Raw genomic sequence first — 24,833 nt, forward strand, 5'->3', positions numbered from 1 at the left:
CTCCCTTGCACGTGCCCATGATGAATAAAAAGTAACCGAAGATCTCGAAGCTCCCTGGAACATCACTGAGCGCTTAGATAACGATCACTCTTTAAATGCTCAATCTTTCGCGAATAATTTCTAAAATTAGTAACTGTGTACTAGAGCATCTGTTAGGCTAGGATCTACTGTACTCCAAAAAATCAAAGCCGAAAAGTCGCGGACTGTCAAGTAATGCACCGCGTGCGACTTTATCGATTTCTGCGGTTTACCTCGGTGCCGCTAGGTGGCCAGTGGTCGGCTTTCGAAAATTCATGCAGCAGCGTTTATGACGTGAATTTCTGTCTTTGTGAGTAACCGATTTTGTTTTTCCTTAACTAACGCTCTTTTCGGTCAGATTTTTTCTTTGTACGCCGCGTAGTTTGCGTACCTACGTCCGCGCTACAGTTCCCCGCGTTGTGCCCGGCGCTTGAGCGTGTATTCCACTCCGAAAGAGGAGTCGGCGCCAAGGCACGCTAACCACGTTAGGCCTAACGTTTATGGTGGCGGCAGCGTCGGCGGGAGTTGGATCGTGGTATTTTTATTTTGCTCCCTGACGCGACGTCGTCTTGGTCGAGAAGCCGGTGCTGCCAGCGCGGGCGAGGAACTCTCCTGCTCGTTTACCGACGTCCGTTGCTCGCTTTCTCGAAAACAAATTAAAAGCTACGAAGTGTACTGCGTCTTTCGCATAATAAGCCGACACTTCCGGCCGGCGTCCGTCCATTGAACATGCCTGGCCTCTGGCCTACAGTGCCCTATGGCCGCGCTCTTCGGGAATGCCGGTTTTTTTCTCTCACGCTCCCCATCCCACAACTTTTTTTTCTCTCTCATATTATTCCGGGCCGTGGTGGGTGGGGTCGACGCAGGGATGTCGGCTTGTTCGGATGTTCGGGACTCTCTCCACTTTAAGTGCGCTTCGTTCTGAAGCGTACTGCTCGGCTCGAGCAGTAATAAGGTTACGCCTACGCTGTTTATTGGATTACCTGTGCTTAGGTGCGCATGCGTCGGGTGCCGTTAGCCTTTCGCGCTTTTTTTCGGATCGCTTGGGGGCGTCCGAAACCTTGGCGATCGCGTTTATTTTCTCTCCACGCTCTCGGGTGTTTTTCCTAACGTCTAGAGCGTCAACGCGAATGGAGGCGTCTCGATCGTTACCTCGCTGTTTTCATACCGGCACCTAGCATGTTATTTCACGTTTTTCGTATTTTTGAGTGCGCTGTGCAAGTGTTGTTGAATAACATGTGCTTTTTTTTTCTTTGCTTTTCTAGTAACGCACATTGAGGGCGTCTTTTTGTAAGAATTTTTTTCTATATTCATTTCTTTTGTGTAACTTTTTTGCGGATCAAAAATGCCCATGGCGATTTTGTCTCCCAGATGAGTCTTCTCATGCACAGGCTGATATTGTTCATTAAATGGTGTTGCAGCTTTGCACTTTGAGTTTACCTTTGGAAAAAAGGATGGGTCTGGTGCTTGAGGGAATAAGTCTCAAAAGCTGTGCATTTTGTGCTTTGCCTTGTTCATGCAATTAGTACAAAATTCTACATTCGTTAGCTAGCAGTCACTTTTTATGTACAGGGTGTTCCCTAGTGCACGGCACCATTACAGGCGTCATAAAGCAGACAGCCAAGCGCCATACCGCAAAGGAAACTCTGTTTCCCTGTTGTTCGCAAGGCATTGACTGAAGCAAGTTTTGATTGTGCGGCATGGTGTTCCAAGCCATGTTCAAAGAGCCACCAGTGTGATACGGTTGTGAGAACTTAAACAAAAAAAAAAACTTCTGCTATGACGAATGGATGTCATTGGTAGCATAAAAACTGCTAAGCTGTGTAAACTCGTCGTTGTCAAACACTTTAAAGCCTAACCTTGCGTAGGCGCAAGGCTGAGAATCCTCTCTGTGCATAATTTAAAGAGCAGTACATGAGAAGGCTCACTGGAAGAAATGGCGGACAGGGAGCATTTGTGTGGGCTGTCATGGATGGCAATTGGTTTGTGTGTTTGTGTCTGTGTGTTAATGATCCCTGTGTGGCAACATGCTGAGCAAGGGCACAACAGGTGGCACAGTTTGTTTTCCCATGCCAGGGTTGTGTATTTGTGCTTCCCTCAATTGTTACCTGTACCATGTTGTGGGTGGGGTAGCAAAAAGCCATAGTCACTAGTTTCTGGGATGCGTTTCATGTCTCTCTCATTGCTCCAGGGTCATGTTGAAAGCAAAGCGATGGCTAGGGTCCTTCGGTGTGCCTAGAATGGAAGCCTTACTGTGTGCCGCTGTAAAATTAATGTAGAGCTCATGCTTCGCATGCCTCATAACTTGTGGTTGGCTTTGTCACAGAAAACTTGCTCAAATCTAACATGCTTCATGCACATATAAAGTGATCTGGGAACTTATAAGAAGTAGTGTTCTGCTGTGTGAAATGAAATGTCAAGGAATGGAATGTGTGTGTTTCAATCAATCAATCAGTTTATTCTGCACTGCAAAGACATATTACAGATTCAGGCCTGCCGAAGCCTCATTGGGCTTGTATGGCAGCGCCTAGCAGGTAGCGGCAAGTCGCGTGCGACGCTTTACAACATAAGAGTAGCAGAAAGCAACAGAAAAATAGGAACAGCAAAAAAACGTTCAAACACATCACACTTCACAGTTAACCGGAAAAAACGCTGAATCCACTAAACTACATCAATAACAAATGTATGTCAGGCAATGTAGGCGATGAAAGTCCAGGAATATGACCATGAAAGGAACGACGAGACAAAACAGGAGATAAATTATACAAAAAAAAAAAACGAAGTTAAAAGGTCAGATGAAAGCAGATGAACACAATAGTTTTTTTAGTTTATGATTTGTACTCACAGAAAATGCGCTTGACGGCAACACATTTAGTGACGAAGGAACATAGAATGCACGAGTTCTTTTACCATAGCGAGTAAACAGTTATTGCTAACGCAGCATTTCCTTGCACTGCAGTACACTTTGCACACTGTATGACGTGTTTGATCATTGGAAGTGTAGCTGCTGCATGCTGCCATATCATTCTGGATGCCTGCTTTCCGACTTGTTTGGCAGTCGGCACGAGGTTGAAGAGGCTGCTTGCGTGAAACAAAAGTTTCCTGGGCCACTTGAAGTGCTTTCCTTAAAGAAGCTCTAGCCAGAAACTGGGCATTATACTCGGAGAAGGCTTACTGTGGCTTTGCAGTGGAAGATGTATGTGAGGAGGCAGCATTCTTGAGTGAGCTGTACCCGCGTGCTAGCAAGTCGTCCACGCAGAAGTGCAGGCAGTTTCCTTACCGAGAAAGTTGTCTGGGAGTGTGGTTCTTGAGAACCCATGGGTTCGGCTGCATGGGAGCAAGACAGGCTAGCATACACGAAAATTGTTCTTTTAACGAAAGGAAAGGGTTTAGTAACTGACCCTTGTCGGTAGACACCCAAACTGCTGCATGAGGAAGGGATGAAGAAGGAAGAGAGAAGTGTACTGGAGGATTGTGGAAGAATTTCAGCTACCTGTGGATCAATTCAACAGGAAAATGGCGCAAAAGACGTGGACAAAAGAGACAAACACGACAGGACCAGCGCCAACTTACAACTGAATTTTATTTCGCACCAAACCCGCCTTTATGTAGGCCAACACGCCCTAACATCCGTGTAATCACGCACAGGCAGTAGAAAAGATAACTGTAAGATATTTAGCACATGAAGCGCAATAGCAACCACGTAACATACTATCATGGCTAAACCCCCCCCCCCCCCCCCCCAAAAAAAAAAACAACAAAAGTATAGCAAACAACACTAAAACGGTCATGGCCAAGCAACTCTTCAACACCAAAAACGAAACACACTCATGAGTGATACCAGATGACCAACAAGAAACGTGGAAAAAAGGTGAAGAATGAAGCGTCAAGACCAAAGCAGTGTCAAAGGTAAAAAAAAGGTTGAAATGGATCGATGAAGATTGCAAACCTTAAAAATTGGAAACCAAAAACCAGCAGCCACATGAATGATAACCGATGACCAACCAGAAAAAAGATGGACGCGAAGCTGAGACCAAAGTCGGCGTCAAAGGTATAAAAACGAGAAAAAAAATTGGAAACGAACAACCAGCAGCCATATGAATGATAACCGATGACCAACAAGAAACATGAAAAAGTATGAATGCGGAGCTCAGACCAAGGTCAGCGTCAAAGGTATAAAAAACGAGAACAAAAACCGCGCAAAAAACCGCACATCGTCAAAAAAATCGTCAATAATTGCAACCAATGCCAAAGGAAAGAGCGTGCACAACAAAACAAAACGAAGAGCCTACAGAAAACTTTCTAGAAAAGTGTACTCCTCGTTGCTAAGCGTAATGGATGGCTTGCTGACGCATCTGCTCCCTTCTTTCCTGATGTAAAAGGCTTCGACCACCTCTCTCTCAAATCTGTCCTTCCCACTCCTCAAAAAAATAGTTTTCTCGAACTCCGGACGGCAACCCCTGCAGGCTTTGCAATGATCCACTAGAAAGCTTCCTTCGTTATTCCGCAGATTCCGGCAGTGCTCGCTGGCTCGCTCATTAAAACATCGACCAGTTTGGCCAATGTAGCTGAGCCCGCAACTTAAGGGAATCTGGTAAACAACCCGCGTCCTGCACCGTGTGAACTTGTTTTGATTTTTCACAGTACAAGCCGGTTGTTTTTTCCCGTTAGTCATTGCGCAAAGCTTAGAAAGTTTGCAGGGGGCTGAGAATGCGACCTGAACATTGTCTGCCTGCTACCTTTTTAAGGTTGTGTGAAACCTTGTGGATATACGGTATTACTGCCACACGGTTGCGTGAAACCGGATCTTTGCTTTTAGGACCTTGCTTCAGCTTCTGCAGTATGGCTTCACACACGGAAGTAACCATACAAGAGGGGTATCCTGCTACTTTTAACCGCTGAACTTGAGCACTGAAACTGGACGAGACCATATGGGGGCATGATTTGTTCAAAGACGCTTGCAAGGAGTTCGAAACAATTGCCCGCTTCACAAGCTTCGAATGAGCACTGTCAAAGGGGAGCAAACCTTTCTTTGAACGCGGATTGTACATCCAACACAAGCCATCTTTGCAAAACCGTACCCTAAGGTCCAAGAACTGGAGTTCGCCATTTGTCGGGACCTCCTTAGTAAAACTGAGGCCTTGGCTGTGTTCTGAAAACACGGACATAGTCCTTGCGACCGCAGCGTCTAGCTCATGCTCAGAAGTGTCTTTAAGGATAACTAAGAAATCGTCAGCATACCTATGTACAGAGACTACGTGCGGATCAACAAGGTGGCATCTGATGTCAGCTCCTACAATGGAGAGAAAAATATCACAAAGAGCGGGAGCTACAGACGAGCCAATGCAGATTCCCTTCTTCTGAACAAAGAATTTTCCATCAAACAAAACAGCAGTCGAACTTAGGTAAAATTCTAACAAAGAAATGAAATTGTCAACGCTTACTCCTGCTGCGTTTTGAAAAGGGACTTCGCCGGTGGACTGGATGGTTTCCCTGACAGCCTTTAAAAGTCCTTGATGGGGAACGGAATAAAACAGCTCTTCAATGTCGATGGAAAACCCTGTGTAGTGCTTGGGGGGCAAAGACTCCAGGTGGTTTTGCACCTCGCACGAACTGCGCACAAGAAACGGGTCCTTGCCTACCAGGCGTCCAAGGTGGGTTTGAAGGTAGCTACTGACAAGACGTTGCCACGTCCCCCTTTCCGAAACGATGGTGCGTAGCGGTAAACCAGGCTTGTGGGTCTTCACGGTGAAGAAAACTTCCAGAGACCTTCCTTTTTCTTCCTGGGCCAGCTTTTTTATGCCCTCTAGGTGCATGTCTTCTAGGATCTGAAGAGCCTTAGTTTTTTGCTTCCGCACTTTGAACGGTACCTGCTTGAAGTTCTTATGTATTGCAGCTAAAGCCTTGTCACGAAATAAACCGGACGGCATAACTGCAAAGCCACCCTCCTTGTCAGCCTGCAGCACAACGAGGTCCTTGTCTTTGAGTATGCTTGATATCTTCTGTAGATGCAGTTTTTCTTTTGGAAGACTGCGATTAACGCTCTTCTTCGAGAAGGCAACACCGTCGCTTATGATCCTGTCTTACCGCTGTCTGGTTTACCTGATCCTGTCTGGTTTACCGCTACGCACCATCGTTTCGGAAAGGGGGACGTGGCAACGTCTTGTCAGTAGCTACCTTCAAACCCACCTTGGACGCCTGGTAGGCAAGGACCCGTTTCTTGTGCGCAGTTCGTGCGAGGTGCAAAACCACCTGGAGTCTTTGCCCCCCAAGCACTACACAGGGTTTTCCATCGACATTGAAGAGCTGTTTTATTCCGTTCCCCATCAAGGACTTTTAAAGGCTGTCAGGGAAACCATCCAGTCCACCGGCGAAGTCCCTTTTCAAAACGCAGCAGGAGTAAGCGTTGACAATTTCATTTCTTTGTTAGAATTTTACCTAAGTTCGACTGCTGTTTTGTTTGATGGAAAATTCTTTGTTCAGAAGAAGGGAATCTGCATTGGCTCGTCTGTAGCTCCCGCTCTTTGTGATATTTTTCTCTCCATTGTAGGAGCTGACATCAGATGCCACCTTGTTGATCCGCACGTAGTCTCTGTACATAGGTATGCTGACGATTTCTTAGTTATCCTTAAAGACACTTCTGAGCATGAGCTAGACGCTGCGGTCGCAAGGACTATGTCCGTGTTTTCAGAACACAGCCAAGGCCTCAGTTTTACTAAGGAGGTCCCGACAAATGGCGAACTCCAGTTCTTGGACCTTAGGGTACGGTTTTGCAAAGATGGCTTGTGTTGGATGTACAATCCGCGTTCAAAGAAAGGTTTGCTCCCCTTTGACAGTGCTCATTCGAAGCTTGTGAAGCGGGCAATTGTTTCGAACTCCTTGCAAGCGTCTTTGAACAAATCATGCCCCCATATGGTCTCGTCCAGTTTCAGTGCTCAAGTTCAGCGGTTAAAAGTAGCAGGATACCCCTCTTGTATGGTTACTTCCGTGTGTGAAGCCATACTGCAGAAGCTGAAGCAAGGTCCTAAAAGCAAAGATCCGGTTTCACGCAACCGTGTGGCAGTAATACCGTATATCCACAAGGTTTCACACAACCTTAAAAAGGTAGCAGGCAGACATAATGTTCAGGTCGCATTCTCAGCCCCCTGCAAACTTTCTAAGCTTTGCGCAATGACTAACGGGAAAAAACAACCGGCTTGTACTGTGAAACATCAAAACAAGTTCACACGGTGCAGGACGCGGGTTGTTTACCAGATTCCCTTAAGTTGCGGGCTCAGCTACATTGGCCAAACTGGTCGATGTTTTAATGAGCGAGCCAGCGAGCACTGCCGGAATCTGCGGAATAACGAAGGAAGCTTTCTAGTGGATCATTGCAAAGCCTGCAGGGGTTGCCGTCCGGAGTTCGAGAAAACTATTTTTTTGAGGAGTGGGAAGGACAGATTTGAGAGAGAGGTGGTCGAAGCCTTTTACATCAGGAAAGAAGGGAGCAGATGCGTCAGCAAGCCATCCATTACGCTTAGCAACGAGGAGTACACTTTTCTAGAAAGTTTTCTGTAGGCTCTTCGTTTTGTTTTGTTGTGCACGCTCTTTCCTTTGGCATTGGTTGCAATTATTGACGATTTTTTTGACGATGTGCGGTTTTTTGCGCGGTTTTTGTTCTCGTTTTTTACACCTTTGACGCTGACCTTGGTCTGAGCTCCGCATTCATACTTTTTCATGTTTCTTGTTGGTCATCGGTTATCATTCATATGGCTGCTGGTTGTTCGTTTCCAATTTTTTTCTCGTTTTTATACCTTTGACGCCGACTTTGGTCTCAGCTTCGCGTCCATCTTTTTTCTGGTTGTTCATCAGTTATCATTCATGTGGCTGCTGGTTTTTGGTTTCCAATTTTTAAGGTTTGCAATCTTCATCGATCCATTTCAACCTTTTTTTTTTTACCTTTGACACTGCTTTGGTCTTGACGCTTCATTCTTCACCTTTTTTCCACGTTTCTTGTTGGTCATCTGGTATCACTCATGAGTGTGTTTCGTTTTTGGTGTTGAAGAGTTGCTTGGCCATGACCGTTTTAGTGTTGTTTGCTATACTTTTGTTGGTTTTTTTTTTTTTGGGGGGGGGGGGGGGGGTTTAGCCATGATAGTATGTTACGTGGTTGCTATTGCGCTTCATGTGCTAAATATCTTACAGTTATCTTTTCTACTGCCTGTGCGTGATTACACGGATGTTAGGGCGTGTTGGCCTACATAAAGGCGGGTTTGGTGCGAAATAAAATTCAGTTGTAAGTTGGCGCTGGTCCTGTCGTGTTTGTCTCTTTTGTCCACGTCTTTTGCGCCATTTTCCTGTTGAATCATGAACCAACTAGCCCAAACTAGAGTTCTTCCTGTGGATCAAAGCTGTGCTCTTTTCAGGGAAATCCAGCTATGGAGAAAGGTCGCTGTTAGGAATAGCATAGTTTCGTTTATTGGTTTATTGGGGTTTAAAGGTGCACTGAAGAGGAATCTGAACTCGTCTTTTTGCCGCGGGAACTCAATCTGCACGTTCCGCGCATTCTTAGAAACTGCGACTTAAAGAGACTTAAAAGCCTCCCCATAGTTTGTTCCCTCGTTCTTGGTAAAAGTGTGTGCTGTTGATGCTGTTGTGCACGAAAGGTTTGGTACTAGTACCTAACACAGCATACGAATTGTGAAGCAGGAATAGTTACGCTCGTATTTCTAATTGCAAATGATAATTGTTTTGAGTAATGTAGTTTAGCTTATTCAGATGTATTCAGCATGGATGCCTTAAGGGTGTGCAGAAGGAACTGGTCTCCAGTTAATGCAGGCACTGTAGAGCCAGTGTTTTTCGTAAGGTTTGTTGCATGCTAGAATGGTTCTGCGTAATGTAGCTGCAATAGTGGAAAGTGAACCGCCACTTTTTTAAAATTGCGGTTGGGCTAACGGCAAGCTGGCTGAATTGGAAGTAGGAGGCACCGAGCTTTCATTGTGAGCATGAAATCCGCGGCTTTGGGGTTTGTAGCAAAGATCAGTTGATAGCGAATGATTTTAGACCTTCAAATTGCTATTCTTTTGGCTTCTCTGTTACTGTAGCACTGATTAGGGGGCACATTGCTTGAACATCTATTTATAGAGAATAGCATTTCCCCTCAACAATGATACAGTCAGCATGTTGAGGGGGATGCAAGTCGGCTCTGACCTTGGCATGCACCAGAGGCTTAATCATATTGAGTGCATATTGGTCATGAAACATGCAATGCGTTAACCTCTTCTAGCCTGAAATTAGTGAACCACGTGACAAAAACAGTCTGGACTTTACCTGGTTCTGAAAATGTAGTATGTTGGACAAACATCAAAGAATGTTATACTCAAATTGTTTCTTTAGGAATGGAGTTGTGGCTATTCTGCGAAAACGTGCCACAACAAGTTCTTGGAAGGATTTTTCTCTTTTGCAACATTGCACGTGTTTTCGAGCAGTGGCAATTTGTGCAGATAACAGCCAGCTATTGCAGCCCAGCACTTTGTGAGCAAAGCTATTGGCAGTGCAGCATTCATGAAAGTGCTGATGGCACCACTTTCTTTGCTGATTTGCCAGCTTTTTGAGGACCCTGGCTACCTATTATAATCACTTTTGCGGCATCTAATCACTGTCAAGGATTTACAACAGCTGACTAGAAGAGGTTGAATGCTTAAGGGGACCCTGAATTGATTTCGATGGGCACATTCTAGTGCAACAGATCTGTAGAGGTGGTCAAATTTGGAAACTGTGCGTAGACTGTGTAATTTAGAAATGATTTTTAAAAATGGCTGCTCGCAGTACACTCCTCGCAGTACCTCGCGACCGGTTAGGGTGACACCTCACTGAAGGCGCGTTCCCTACCCCGATGATGTCAGTGGGGTTGGAGATGCACTGTCAGGGAGGCTCACCTTGTCTCCCCAATGACGTCATTATGTTAGGGGACACACCATCAGTGAGCTGTCGCCCTAACCGGTTGCGAGGTACTGCGAGCAGCAATTTTTAAAAACTATTTCTAAGTTATAGTGTCTACACAGAGCTTTCCAATTAGGCTCAAGGATCAACAATGACAACCTCTACAGATCTGGACTGCACTAGAATTTGCCCATTGAAATCATTTCAGGGTCCCTTTAACTCTAAATTGAGACATGTATACAGTTAAGACTGTGTGTATGCTCGTGTAGAGAAGATAGGTCAAAACATGATGTTGGTTTCTATGCTGGAGTGTTAATGTCGGATCAGCTTGCTTCTGCTAGCTGCTTAAATATATTGGCCCGTTAAGGTCACACTAGAGCTTTATGTGGCCATGCAATCACAACCTGGTGATAGCACAATGAACTATGCACTTTGCTTTAGAAATGAAGGCTAGCTGTTATAAAGAGTGATCAGCTATTCATTAATTACTTGAATGATTGAGGTTTATAGACATTAATTCCTAGTCAGTTGCAAGCGCATTTATTGTTGTTATGGTGAGAAGGGGTGACATCCATGATTCCCAAGGGTCAGCAACCGGAGTTTGAATATCAACTGCCTCAACTTGTCGACGCTGGTTAGATACAGGGTTTAATTTTAGTTTATGGATTAGCCTGCAGTCGAAAGAGATGCGGTCAATATGTTGAAATGGAGTGAATGGATTCAAACAGAACGCATATTTCTACTTAAGGTTTTTCTTTGCAGAAAAGCTTTACTTGGGGGGAATGCTGCTTCATTAGAAGTTTGTCTTGAGAATTTTCGCAACATGGAAATCATTTGTTGCAGTTTTAGTGCCTCAAGTTATGTGCTTCGTTGTTACAGATCAACTGAAAACAGTAATTATGGTTTGCTGTTTGGTTACTAGCAGGTCTCCTCATCTCTCCTGCCTTGGGTGTCATTTTTGTTAGCACTGTGGACTGAAACACTGTCATACCAGCTGGCATTTCAGGTTTCTATGTGTTTGTTGCTGTCAGGACTCGTGTGGGAAGGAAATTTGCTAATAACCGATTGGCAGATATGCCTTTCTAGTTGGTGCTGGTGCGATGCCCTTCTGGTGTGACACTTTTTCTAGTTGCGGTGTTGCCTGTCATGTGTCCTCGCGTTTTGCCGAGGCATGACAGGAACCTTGATGCGTCCATGACAGCCCTGCTCTCTGTGCCGCCTGTTTTTTTCTTGCAGTCTCTGTGCCCATCGCTTATAGATGCTTTGATGTGATGGCAAAAGGCTGTGCAAGGAAGCACCTGTTAACCAACCCCCTTCCCTCCCACCTTTTTTGCTCTTTTGCAGCCAGTGTTTTTTTTACCCGTTTTTTTTTTCTTCGTAATTTTTTTTGTTCTTTTTCTCGCTATTTTTTTTTTACCGGCTTGGATCCGTCGTCTTTTACCGTCATCGCTGCTGCTCCTTGTTGCTGACGTTGGGGGCCCTCCTGTCTTCCTGGCCGGTTCGCCGACTCTGCTGCCTGGTCGACCCATCGGTTGCAGTGCTGCGAAGGAAGTGCCTTTTTTTTTTTCTCCTCGCTTCGAGGCCAAGCTGACAGTCACCACCACCCCTGAGCTCCTGGCAAGGCAGGGCAAGCGATACCGAACCGGAACAGCGAGGGCCTGACCCAGCGGGCACACTGGAACAAGACGAAACCATGGAAGGCGACGGAGGCAACAGCCAGACCAACCTGATAATCAACTACCTTCCCCAGAGCCTGACGGACGAGGAGTTCCGCAGCCTTTTCACCAGCATCGGTCCCATAAAGTCGTCCAAGATTGTGCGCCACAAGGCAACCGGCTACAGCTATGGCTTTGGCTTTGTCGACTACCAAGGAGCTGGCGATGCAGCGCGGGCTGTTGAGACGCTCAACGGCCTGCAGCTGCAAAACAAAAAGATCAAGGTGGCATACGCGCGGCCCGGTGGCGAGACCATCAAACACGCCAACCTCTACATCCGTGGCATCCCCAAGCACTTCCCAGCAGACCAGGCGGAGAAGCTGTTTGCTGATTTTGGCCGGCTGATCCAGTTCAGGGTGCTGAAGGATGACTCGGGCGCCACCAACAAGGGGGTGGCTTTCGCGCTTTACGACCTCCGCGAGAATGCCGAAGCCGCCATGGCAGCGCTGACGGGCCAAACGTTGCCCGGTGCCACCGAGCCGCTCCTGATCAAGTTTGCCGAGGACAATTCCAAGAAGCTGCGGCCACCCGGAGGCCGGGGTGCCCAGGGTCAGCTCATCGGACCCCCTGGTGCTGGTGGTGGGCCCATGCGTGGCGCTCAAGGTCGCTACCGGTACAACCCACTGACGGGCTCCTACCAGTATCCAATGGGTGGCATGGCTCCGGCTCCAACTGCAGCTGACGCTGGCGGGCACGTGCTCTTTGTCTACAACATTGGGACCGATACAGACGAGAAGTCGCTCTGGCAACTTTTTGCCCAATACGGCACTGTGACCAAGGTGAACATCATCCGCGACACGGCCACAGGCCTGTCCAAGGGCTTTGGCTTTGTCACCATGGCCAACTATCAGGACTGCGTGTGGGCTATTGAGGCCCTGAACGGGTTCCGCTATGCGGGTCGGCCTTTGCAAGTCTCCTTCAAGCAGCCAAAGTAAACAGGTTCTGGCTGGGAATGTTGCTAGGTGGTTGCGAGAGGTCCTAACCAGAGTGCAGCACTTAGCTTGTGAAGCTTTGAAGACCTTGCAACAGCTGATGTGTTGCTGAGGGTGATACATGCCGGTAACGTGGGGAAGCTCTGGGCAGCACTCTAGTTACGCTTCTCGCAACTCACTTACGCTTCTCGCATTGCGTGAGCGCTCCTGGTGACTGTCTTCGGCACAGTTAAAGCTCCCCCCTCGTTCTTTTTTTTCCCCTCACCACTTTTGATTTGTTTTTCCGAGAACCGCTCCGGATTGGCTACACGCTGCCACATGTCGCCTGTGTGCTAAGAAGAAAACGGCGGGCCGCCACTAGGGGCTGGTAGCGTTTTGAGGGGTGGGGCTTGATGTGCTTTATATATATATTTTTGTCCTTCGAATCATGTATTGGACATATGCCGGACCTACCACCCCTGTTTGTCTTGCTCAAGAAACAGTAGATTGGTAATGGAGCTGACAAGACTGTTGAACAGCTGGGGGGAGCGGAAGAGTTCAGGCATTCATCGCTCGTCCCCAATATTTTTCTTTTTTCTTTTTTTATAAGTATGTGTGGGCATTTTTTCTTGCTTTGTCATGTGTGAATGTGCTGATGTAGTGAGAAGGGTGTGCTCTTTTTCTTGTATTTCATTTTTCTGAGCGAATTGTCAAGTTGTTTTTTTTTCCCTCTCTTGTTTAGTTTTCCTGGGTTCAGGTTGGCAGTTTCCTCCAGGTTGCTGTGTCACCATTGTGTTGTAAACTGTCATCTTTGTTATGATTGTTACAAATGTCAAAGACAATTATGGATTGAGCATGGTGACTGTGCAAGCTACTCTTGCAACTTTCTGTGGCTTGTGTAGATTTTTTCTTTCTTTTTGTCATTTGCATGGCCTATTATCTTGGTCAGAAGAGGCACATCTAAGGGTTTGCCTGAACGTACATCATGTATCCTGTATTTCACATCAACTGATAATGCTCCTCTGCCACATTGTCCTGGGTAAGCAGGAGGATCATGAAATAAAAGGCCCCCTCATCAGCTGGCTTCACTGTTACATACAGCATTGAAGCCTTGCTAGAGCCTGTGCTCTCCTCCAAATGCATTGTCTGCCTGTTGCGTAGTGGTCCAGAACTGTGCTCCGAGTATTACATTGTGATAACGAAAGCATTGAGAGTGCCGTCTGCTTGGTAAATGTAGCTACGCAGTTTCACTTAAGTTGTGGTACCCTATGCATATCCACAAAATTCACTACTTCAGAGGTAGTTGTGCAAAGGAACTCCAGTTTCAATTGTTTGGTTTGGTTTGGTTTATGGGGTTTAACGTCCCAAAGCGACTAAGGCTATGAGAGACGCTGTAGTGGAGGGCTCCGGAAATTTCGACCACCTGGGGTTCTTTAACGTGCACTGACATCGCACAGTAAACGGGCCTCTAGAATTTCTCCTGCAAAGAAATTCCAGCCGCCGCGGCCGGGATCGAACCCGTGTCTTCCGGGTCAGCAGCCGAGCACCATAGCCACTGAGCCACCGCGGCGGCTAGTTTCAATTGTGTTGGCATCATATGTTGTCACAGAAAACGTCTCTGTTCCTGTTTTGCCTGGCTTGGCTGGGCCAGAACAGTTGTATAGACTGGGATTAGGTGTTCTTGAGGATGTCCTCTCTGTGGACATGGGCTTCAGGTAAACCAGATGGTGGATATGGGTGGAAGGTGAAAATTTAGGTATATCTCGGTAAGGGATAGACTGAATGTTATGAAGTAAAACCAACACGAAATGTGTGGCTGGTTTGGCTTTGCGGTATAACACGTATTTAAGACTGGTTATAACTAGGGATGTCCGTTGCCAAGAAAGCGCTACATTTTTTAGCTACTTATGCGTTCCTTCAGGCGGTCTACAAATTTCTGGCTCAAGGTTTCTGGTTTGAGGTGACTGCTATGTGCAGCCATTTGACTTAAAAAATACGGAGAAAATTGTGGACCATGTGGCTGAACTGACCCTACTAAGCAGAGGAATGTACTGTTGTAGTAGAGAACAGTTTTGGTACTAATGCAAGGGGCAATGTACGTGTTGGGGACAGCAAACAGGGAATTGTGCTGTACACTACTGTATTGCAGGGCGAGCTAACGGAATGAAATCTTTCTTGGTGTACAGGTGCAGGAAGCCCACAGTTTAAAGTTGTATAGATACCAAATTTTTGCTTGCATGTTTTCTCTCAAACAATGCGTGAAACGTCATACATGGATCGCACCATGGTTTTCGCCTACGACCGCTAAGTAATTTATAATTTAATTTCTTGATGTTTTTTCTGTTTTGTTTTCATTAGCGAAACGATGGTATGATGTGTAGTTGGTGCTTAGGTCACTTGAGGCATGCCAAAAACGTCAATATTGCTGTGTGATGTCGATGTACAGGGTTGGTCAAAAGTTCCCAGGCCACATGGTCCGCTTTTCTTCGATATATCCTGGCACTTAAGATTCCGATAAAGCTATCAAGGTTCTCAGATGGTAGAACGATCCTTCTATTCTCTACAGATATTTTGAGCTTCGAGGGTATCTCAACTGCCCGACAATGCTGGTCAAAAGCAAACCCTGTGGCCTTGGAACTTTTGACTGACCCTGTACGGGTGGTCGAAATTTCCCGAGCCCTACACTACAGCGTCCCTCATAGTGCGAGTCGCTTTGGTATGTTAAACCCTCATAGAACTAAAACTAAACTGCTGATACGTCATTTTTAATTGCTGCTCTTGAAGCAACCTAGCTTAAGTGTTGTAGTGAATTAACACTACGTACCAGTGACTATATTTCGTTTTTTTTTGTGTGGCATGTGGGACCTAAACACTACACATTATAGCCATCGTTGGGTTGGCAAAACAAAAAGTATCGAGAAGAAATTCAGTTATAAATTTAGTGCTTGTAGTAGAATACCATGTGGTGAATAATGTGTTTTAATGGCTAACTCATTTTAAAGAAGAAAATTTGCCATTAAAATTAGTGTCTGGTCCTTTAGATGGACACAAGGTCAACATCAGATTTGGTTCTGGGTAAAAAATTCTGTGGCTGTTGCTATATTGATACTTGGAATTAAAAGGCAGATTTGTTGCTAGAAAAGTATTCCCGCCACACTGTTCAAACTCTTAACGACATCGGAAAGGACTACGTGATCGCTGTTTTGAAGTGAATGGAAGTGAAACCTTTTTAATTTATGCAGGTTCCTACAGCGCCCTTCTGGGCATTCGTATCGGGGAAGTTGTAAAACATGGGGCTATGGAAATGTTCAAAAAATGATGCAACACTGCAGTGATAACACAGTGATCGTCAGAATACAGCACACAGTAGGATACAACTAATCATCTTTAAAGCGCTAGCTGGATGCCAGTCTCTTGCATACAAATGTTAGAACGGCACTCGGACTGACTTTAAACCAGTAGTTTTGTACCAGTGGCAAAAAGACCACAAATGTGGTACGTATTCATACCACAGTCGTATCGACATATCGAAAAACGAATTTATAGCTTCAAGAAGTGTAAAACACCTGACTGATGGAAAAGTCTGGAAAGGTCAATTTTTCAAGTTGTTTTTTCGCGCTGTAATGAGCCTCTGAACTGTACAGCCTGCGGACACCTGTCAAGCTTTAAGATACGTGGCGTGGCGGCAGTGATGTGTGCTGCATGCGTTGGCAGTGGCAACGTTGTTCCAGAAACGCGGCACTGCAGCAATCGACCGTCGGCGTTCATTGGCGTTGGTGTTTCAGACTACCATGAATTTAAGGATAGGAAATGCGCATAACTGGTTCCCTGGGTCAGTGCACGCCTGAATCGGATTTTAGGTAAGTTAGGTGGTGAGAGAGAGATGTGGGCTGCATGCCTTTGCTTTCGAAGCTCCCGCTCCATCGGTTTTGCAGCTTAGACTAAGGTGTCCACCCTACAAAGATAGAAGCGGGCAGAGTAAACTCGCTAATAAGACATGCCTACAACTCGGCCCTAAATCTCCGACATGGGAGCTCAAACATGATGGATGGATGGAAAAACTTTATTTTCGTCAGAGAGCATGTGTGGACGATTCCGTGTTAGATGGTCATCAACCCATGGCTGACGGCGACCTGGGTGGCCCACTCCACGGCCCTGGTCTGGACGACCGGGTCTGTGCTGGCCAACACGGCCTCCCACTGCTCGAGGGAAGGATCACGCATAATGTCCGCCGGTGGCGGTCCTATGCTGCAGCTCCATAATACGTGGTCATAGGTTGCCAATTCGTGACACCATTTGCACTCCGGCTGAATGTCCGGGTAGATTTTGCTCAACACGTATGGGTTGAAGAAACATCTAGTCTGCAATCGTCGCCAGACGCATTCCTGCGCCTTCACCAATTGCTTGTCCGGGGGTGGGTAAATCCTCTGCTCAAGTCTGAAATGATTAGTAATGTCATGAAAGGATACCAGCCCAACTCTCGTGGACCTTCCCGGGACGTCCGGCTCGCCTACTCGGCTGACGAAACCTCGAGCATTCATGTGAGCCGTCTCGTTCCCAGGGTTCCCAGAGTGTGCGGGTACCCAGACAATTTCCGCCTCCGTAATCCCTCGCTCTGTGGCCCGATTCAGCAACCGCGCCGCTGTGACAGATATTCTGCCCCTCGCCAAATTTCGGATGGCTGTTTTTGAATCGCTGAAGATCAGGTCAGCATTACTACTAGTTATAGCTAGTGCTATCGCCGCTTCCTCTGCAGTTTCTGGGGAGCGGGTTTTGACTGAAACACTCTTCCGCATGGGGGACCACAACACTACAAGAACTGACTGAAGCCCTCCGCACAGCACAGTTGGACAGGCTATCCCCTACAAACACGGGCAGACACATTCTAGCCGCATTAAACATTGAACCAATGGGTGCCCCCTGCGGACAACACCCACAGCATTCCTAAACAAATGAAGGAAAAGCTAATCGTCCGCCCACTACCCAAGAACGTACACCCAACCCACAACCGAGAAAGACGCGAAGCACGCGCTAAAGCCCTGTATAAAAAACGCGGACAACGAAGACGCAGTCTACGTAGACGCGGTGGAATCCATGCGACCCAGCGTACGCCCTAAGCGTGGTGTCACACGACCTCAAACAAGGCTTCGGGCTCGATAAGGGCAACCACTTCCCTCGAAGCGGAAAAGGCGGCCATAGCATCTTCCACTGCCACACACATAATGAGCGACTCCAAAACCGCAGTCAGGAATTTTGCAAAAGGACAGATCCATTCTGCCGCCTACAAAATTCTCCAATCAAGCCCCCACGACCCCAGACCAATTCAGTTAGTTTGGGTGCCAGACCATGCAGGCAACCCCGGAAACGAGGAGGCGCACTCTATTTCTCGAGCGTACGTCAACCGAGCAGGCCAAACAGTCGACAGGGATTGCGCGCGCCACAGACTAATCGCCTACAATGAAATCGCACTACACTATAGTGAGGAAAGGCTAACGTATCCGTCACCACACCACCCTCACGAAGGAACAGACTATATGGAGGCAACTCCAGTCCAGAACGTTTCCTTCACCGGCGTATCTGGCACTAATATACCCGGGTCAATACAAGCCCGAATGCTCTCTTCCAGAACGTTTCCTTCACCCGCATCTGGCACAAATACACCCGTGTCAATACAAGTCCGAGTACTCTCTTTTGTGGGGCTCCGAGAAAACTTGGAACACACACTCTTCATATGCCGAGAACTCCAACCACCATCTCGCTGGAACCTCACAGACCTAGAAGGTTCGGAGATCGCGGTCTCTAGCTCAGAGCCGGCCTCACAGAAGAGGCTGGTGGAACGGGCGGAGAAGGTCGCCAGAAGTCATGGACTGATGGCCGCCAACCGGGATTAGGAACCAAGCCAACCAAACCTCTCCTAACGCCTTCCTTTGCTTGGTTCATCAATAAAGTTTTTGCCTACCTATTCCTACCCACGGGGCCAGTAATGCGCCTTTCCTTTGCTTTCGAAGCTGCCGCTCTTCATCGGACTAATGTGTCCACTGTCCCAGGGAGCCGGTTATGCGCCTTTCCTTGCTTTCGAAGCTCAAGGTCATTTGAAGGTGAAACTTAGGGTTACCGCGAAACTGGCTTTACTTAGCGTAGTGAAGGAGGAGGAGGTAAATTTTTTAAAGAGGAGGTCTTAGCCGCGGGTTGGGGTGATGTTCCCCTCCTCGCGGTGGGCCTAGGCCAGACGCCAGGGGGCCGACCGATGACGTACAGTGCCATAGCATTAGAGATCCCTCCCGCGCAAATACTTATCTGTCGCCTAGATTCTGCCTACATGCCCATATGTGCAGAATTGGTCACTCTCTACACCCATAGATAGCAGGGTGTCTTCTAACCACTGCTGGTGCAACGTTAAAGACCCCCAGGTGGTCGAAATTATTCTGTCACACACGAAGTGTCAACCGATGCCTTTTGAGGAATCGTAACAGGCGAACGCGTCGAATGGGCAGCTAATGTTCGCGGGAGGGCAAATTCGCTCATCCTCGCTATTCCCACAGTCGTCATTGCTGCCGCACACCAGCTCCGCGGATTTGCACCTTCCATTCTTGCAGCGGAACTTGAAGCACATAAAAATTAAGTTCGAACTGTTCGTCCAACCAATCAAAAAGGGTGCGGCCAATTTGGTTGCCACCTCATGTGCACTGCCGAAAATCGCCGCAACGTTTCATCACAGTTGAGTTCCCCTCTTAATCTTGTAGAGGGAAATTGCGTTGATGATGATGATTGAAGGATGCTTGACGTCTTGCAGATTCGACGTTGCTCACACCTTAAAAAACAGCAGTTGCTAACACTGGGCCGCGGTCCGCGGCGTTTTGTATTACTCCGCTGGCAAATCGGAACAGAAAACGAAGTCAGCTGTTTAATATCTGACTATATCAAACAAGCCAGGTATCAAAACTCTAGAGCTTATCATATTTTCCTTGCGACAGGCTTCGTATTTAGGAGAAAAGTTTCAACAATGGACTACTTTTTCGTCGTGGAGGAATTCTGTGCGCGGAGGCTGAATGTGGGCGGAGCTTCACTGCAGCTGGAGAGGCTTATTTTTATTATTAGCAATTAATAAAACAAAGAAAGACACAAGCAAGGAGAAAACTTATTCACATTTGACTCACTCGTAGGTTTACGTGACGTAACCAGCCCTCGGACTTGCCGAAACAGCTAGGTTTAAACCCTGTGTCCCCGCCCTCAGTGGGGACAGTAACCAATCAGTAACTCCACAAACATCCACCCAATAAATCATTGGGGGAAGGAAAACATCACCAATCAACTATTGGGAAAGGACAACACAGCCAATCAATGATTGGGGAAAGAAGGTAACCCATCTCGACAAACACGGTACAAATATGTACACTTTCTGCCATTACGATTTCGGAGAATTCTGCTTTTCACCCACGAGCTTCTCGAACATTCTCACTTTCCCACAGTGCAGGTTGTTTCCCCCTCTGGTAAACCCAGGTTCGAGGAAAGTCACCTCAAGGCCCATCTGTTCAGTACCGTCACTAACAAACTGTCTTCATGCTTGCAGCTGGCGTGTCAATGTCCTGTTGACCGCGCCATGCAATGTGACGCGGATCCGCCTTGCCGCAAGAACGTGCACAGTGGGATGCGACCTGACGTGCACGTTCCCGGAGGGGGTTTGTTCGTCACATGTATTCTCGGAATCTTTTGCTGCCCGGCTCCCCCTATCCTGCTGGGTAGCGAGTGTGACTCACCCCTTTCTCTGCAGTTGTGCGGAAGGCAGAAAAGAAAACAAAATAAAACTCAGCGGACATTCCTTTAGCGCAAATCTGGACGCGGCAAGCAGTGCACAGAACCGCGAACTTCACTATCACCATCGTCACGAAACAATCATTTCTAGCGCAAATTAAAACATAAAATATTAAGGCTATAGCCTTTAATACCTCATCGTTGTCGACAGAAGGTTGTCAGCAGAGGTTCAACGCTTTTCGGTTGGTCGAAATGGTTATGACGTCAGAGGGCGCGGATCAGAGTAATGAGAAAATAGAAAAAAAATACGAGTGAAAAAAGACAGAACAAATAAAATGTAAAAAGCAAGAAATTAAAGAAGAAAATAAAAACTAATTAAAATTAACAAAATTAAAAAGTTACAGAATTAAAAAACTAAAAAACAACAATAATAAATAAATAAGTTACAAAAGAAATTAAAGAAAAAATTAAAAATAAAAGTCCATGCCAAACAGTCCGCAAGGAAAGGCTTTCGCCTTGCAGCACTTTGGAGAGCCAAAGTGCCCCTTGAATGTTTTACGCTTTACTGTAACAAACGTACCAGATGCATGAGAATTATTTCGCGTACAATGTCTGCTTATGAAGAACCTTTTAGTAAAGCAGTAATAAAAGCTTTAAAAGTAACCGTTTTGCTTCACAGCCAGCTTAAGCTAGCTCTGTCATTCATTTTCTAATAGCGTGAGATAAACGCCAGGCCGCTTAGTCCCCCCCCGTGTAGTATCGAATCAGGTGTACTGCTTTTAGAGGAAACCCTTATGTTATGACACGTGTTCCTGACAATGTTCATGAAGTCAGCGCTACGCTCTCTAATGAGACACCAGCCAAATCGCAACTTGCACACGTCAAGAATGTCCTCGATAATGCGTTGCTCATTATAGTCGCTCTAGTCTTAACTGGGATATCAGCGACGTCAGACGATGCGTAATGTCCTTTCCTCAAATTCATTTCATTCATTACGGCCCCTCTTTCTGTTTCTTCTTTCACTCCCACTTCCTCCCTTATATGGGTGTCCACTGCAGCTACGGGCGAGAGAAACAACTTTATTGCCATAGATTGGCGGGATTTAGGGCAGGTGGGCTTGGTGTGGCCCCCAGGTGGGGGCGACTTCCTGGGCCACGGGCATACGGCCGAGGTGCGACCACGCTCGGCGAGGCGCAGTGGCTGGCTTCGAAAAACGTAGCGCGAAAAACAAGACACAGGTAAGGTGAAGACAGGACACGAGCGCTCGTGTCCTGTCTTCACCTTACCTGTGTCTTGTTTTTCGCGCTACGTTTTTCGAAGATGCAATTGCTCCGACTAGCCCAGTTTAGCTTACTTGTGCAGTGGCTGGCGCAGTGAAGCTGTCGCTTCAAAAAGGGGAACGCGCGCCGTTACTTGCACGCACGGCACCCTGCAACAACTACGACGAGCGTCACGTGTAGCCAGGTTTAAACAGAGGCACAGCGGCTTCGTCTTTGACTCTAGGGAGGCAAATAGCCAATCCAAATAGACGGGCACATGACCTAAAGAGAGAAGGGAAAAACTACAAACCATTGCTTCGCGCCTTGCTTTTGTTCGGCCGGGCGACGCGCTTTCCCTTTTCTCCGCTGACTGAGGGAACGTGAGGGAAACCCCTACCCAAGAACGTGCACCCCGCGTGGCGTACGTGGACGTGCACTTGTCGCGGTGAACGGGAACGGCGCCCCGTTGGCGGCCGCGTCGGTAGAAACCGTCGGTAGACAAGCATACTTAATTAACACCTTAGAAGCCATTCAAAACCGAGCAGCCCGTTTTATATCCTCAAATTACAATAGACACAGCAGTATTACCAGTATTAAATCTTCACTTAACATCCAGCCACTAGAGCTCCGACGGAAAATCGCACGACTCTGCCTCTTTCATAAATTATATTACAATTTTCCTGATCTTCGTGACACATTATTACTAGCTCCCATCAGAACATCGCGCCGCCTGTTTAACCTCCTCAGCATTCTACGCATACATGGATCGACCTTGGCATTTAATAAATCTTTTCTTCCAACTGCAATAGAAAATTGGAACCTGCCACCCGACTACATTGTTAACGAGCGCGACGCTACTAAATTTCGACAGGCATTAATTAATCACTGTACTGAATAAAAGATACTTCTTAAACTTCACCCAGTTACACTTATTCTTTTTCTTGTTGTCGTTGTTGTTACCGCCTAATTCAGCCTTGCGCCCTTCATTATTTACCAACGTTGTATTGTGATGTATCGTTTTTCATTTTATTGCATTACATTATGTTTTGTTGTATTAACGTATTATTCTCAGTTGCATTTGCTTTGTCCCCCCCCCCCCCTTATGTAATGCCTCAACAGAGGCCTTTAAGGGCAAAATAAATGATGATGAAACCACCTCCTCCGAAACGGCGGAGGAAGCGGCAACGGCCTTAGCTATAGCGGACACGCTTGCTGATATTAAGGCGGAAGCCTTTAATGCCTCATACTGTCGTTAGCAGACGCGTCGGCAGCCGTGTCGACAGACGCGTCGGCAGAAGTGTCGACAGACGCGTCGGCAGCCGTGTCGACAGACGCGTTGGCAGATTCGTCCGCCTTTCGGTGTCGCTGCTTAAAAGGCTCAAAAGGCGCATCTAGTGAATGCATGGGCTTCATAACTAAAATAAAAGTAGTAGTCAAGAAAAGGAAAATAAAAAATAAAAATAAGGAAATAAATAAACATAGAAACAAAATAAAAATAAGATGTGAAAATAAACATAAGAAACAATAAAATTAAGAAAAGGAGCAAAAAATAAATAAAAAAACAAAATATGAAAAATAAAAAGTAAATAAAAACAAACAGTGGCCAGGAAACGCTTTCGCCTTGCAGCACTTAGAGAGCCAAAGTGCCCCCTGAAATTTTTAGATTCAGCGACTCCAAAACAGCCATACGCAATTTTGCGAGGGAGCGTATCACATCTACATTTCTTTGCAGGAGAAATTCTAGAGGCCCGTGTACTGTGCGATGTCAGTGCACGTTAAAGAACCCCTGGTGGTCGATATTTCCGGAGCCCTTCACCATTTCATCCCCCATAGCCTGGGTCGCTTTGGGACGCTTAACCCCATATACCAAACCAAACTCACTTCGCATCCTTCAAAGCACCCCCCCCCCCCCCCCCTTCCGATTAGAGAAGTTGAATTGATCTTGGTACCGGCCCACTCGTCTAATCCGGGAAACGAGGCGGCTCACGCGCAAGCCCGAGGTTTCCTCGACCGGGCAGTGAGCACGCGCCCTCTGACCCGAATTTCACGAGGTACGGGTTGATCTCATTTCATGACATCACCCATCACTTTAGGCTGGAGAGTCGCGCATATCCCCCTCCCCATAAATCGTTAGCAAAACCGCAGGAAGTTACCTGGCGCCGGCTGCAAACACGCTCCCTTCTCAATCCGGCACTGCTTGCCCTCATGTACCCTGGCCAGTACGATCCAAACTGCCATAACTGTGGTGAAAGGGCCACATACGACCACATTCTGTGGAACTGCGCAAATGATCCGCCTCCGGCGGAGTTGATACAGCTCCCTTCTCCCGAGCGGTGGGGGGCCGTGCTGGTCAGCTCGGACCCCAAGATTCAAGTGCGGGAAATCGAGCGGGCCAATGTGGTCACCGCCAGCCATGGGCTAGCGGCCATATAGTACGTGTCTCCTACAACCTGCTGTCGACGCAATAAATGTTTCACAGTTCAATCCAATCTGCATTCTCGGCAGTTTTCCAAGGTCATGCCGACCGCGTGCGGTGCAACATCCTTCGGTGTTTGTAATTTCCTTCCTCCATGGTGCTTGCTATGTGCGGGTTGCTCGCATTCTTTTTGTGTGCGCCTCTGTGCCCATGTGGCACGTATTTTCCCGGGCTTTCCGTGTGCCCACAGCTCTTGCATTCTCGGAGGCAACGAGCGCCTTGCAGTATGCGTCCCAAGCTTTTAGGGCAGCCGGCTATTACGCAGACGATGCCGTAAATCTGCGGTGTATATGCCACAGAATAGTTTTCAGAGTAGCTGCAGCTTAAAGTTACAAGCATCGTTCGGAACGTACGTTCTCGTCAGCTCTCATTTGCGGCTGCGTACGGAAGGCACTGCTAAACAAATATCAACAAACTGCTCTTCCTGTACTTCTATATCATTCATAGAACTAACTAAAAACACGATGTAAATGCTAGAGTATTATTGATTCCACGTCAGACACAATAACAGTTTGTAATACTGATATGACGCTTCAACTTTCTTTTACCACTTTGGATGTCTGCTTGGGCTTCAGAGGCTTCACCATGTCTCATGCTATGCATACAAAAAATAAAAACCACATGCTTGATTTGCGACGCTGGGCTCCTTCAAGTACATGATAGAAACAAGGAACCTCTAGCGTTACCGAAAAGCGCACTTGGTTTTCGCGTCGTTTCCGGGCTTGAGACGTGCGATAGAAGAGACATCGGGCTGGTTGGTACGGCGACATAATTGTATAAA

General features: G+C 46.9%; 1 pseudogene across 1 annotated transcript; it reads left to right on the forward strand.

The window, feature by feature from the left end:
• Positions 1-251: 251 nt before the first annotated feature.
• On the forward strand, positions 252-13,643 carry LOC149335736 (ELAV-like protein 1-B pseudogene; annotated as a pseudogene). Its single transcript, XR_016284096.1, has 2 exons — positions 252-328; positions 11,284-13,643. The product of XR_016284096.1 is annotated as an ELAV-like protein 1-B pseudogene (transcript).
• Positions 13,644-24,833: the final 11,190 nt, after the last annotated feature.

This window comes from Amblyomma mixtum, chromosome 7 (assembly GCF_055824585.1).
Source record: "Amblyomma mixtum isolate Tamu chromosome 7, ASM5582458v1, whole genome shotgun sequence".
In the NCBI taxonomy this organism is placed as follows: domain Eukaryota; kingdom Metazoa; phylum Arthropoda; class Arachnida; order Ixodida; family Ixodidae; genus Amblyomma; species Amblyomma mixtum.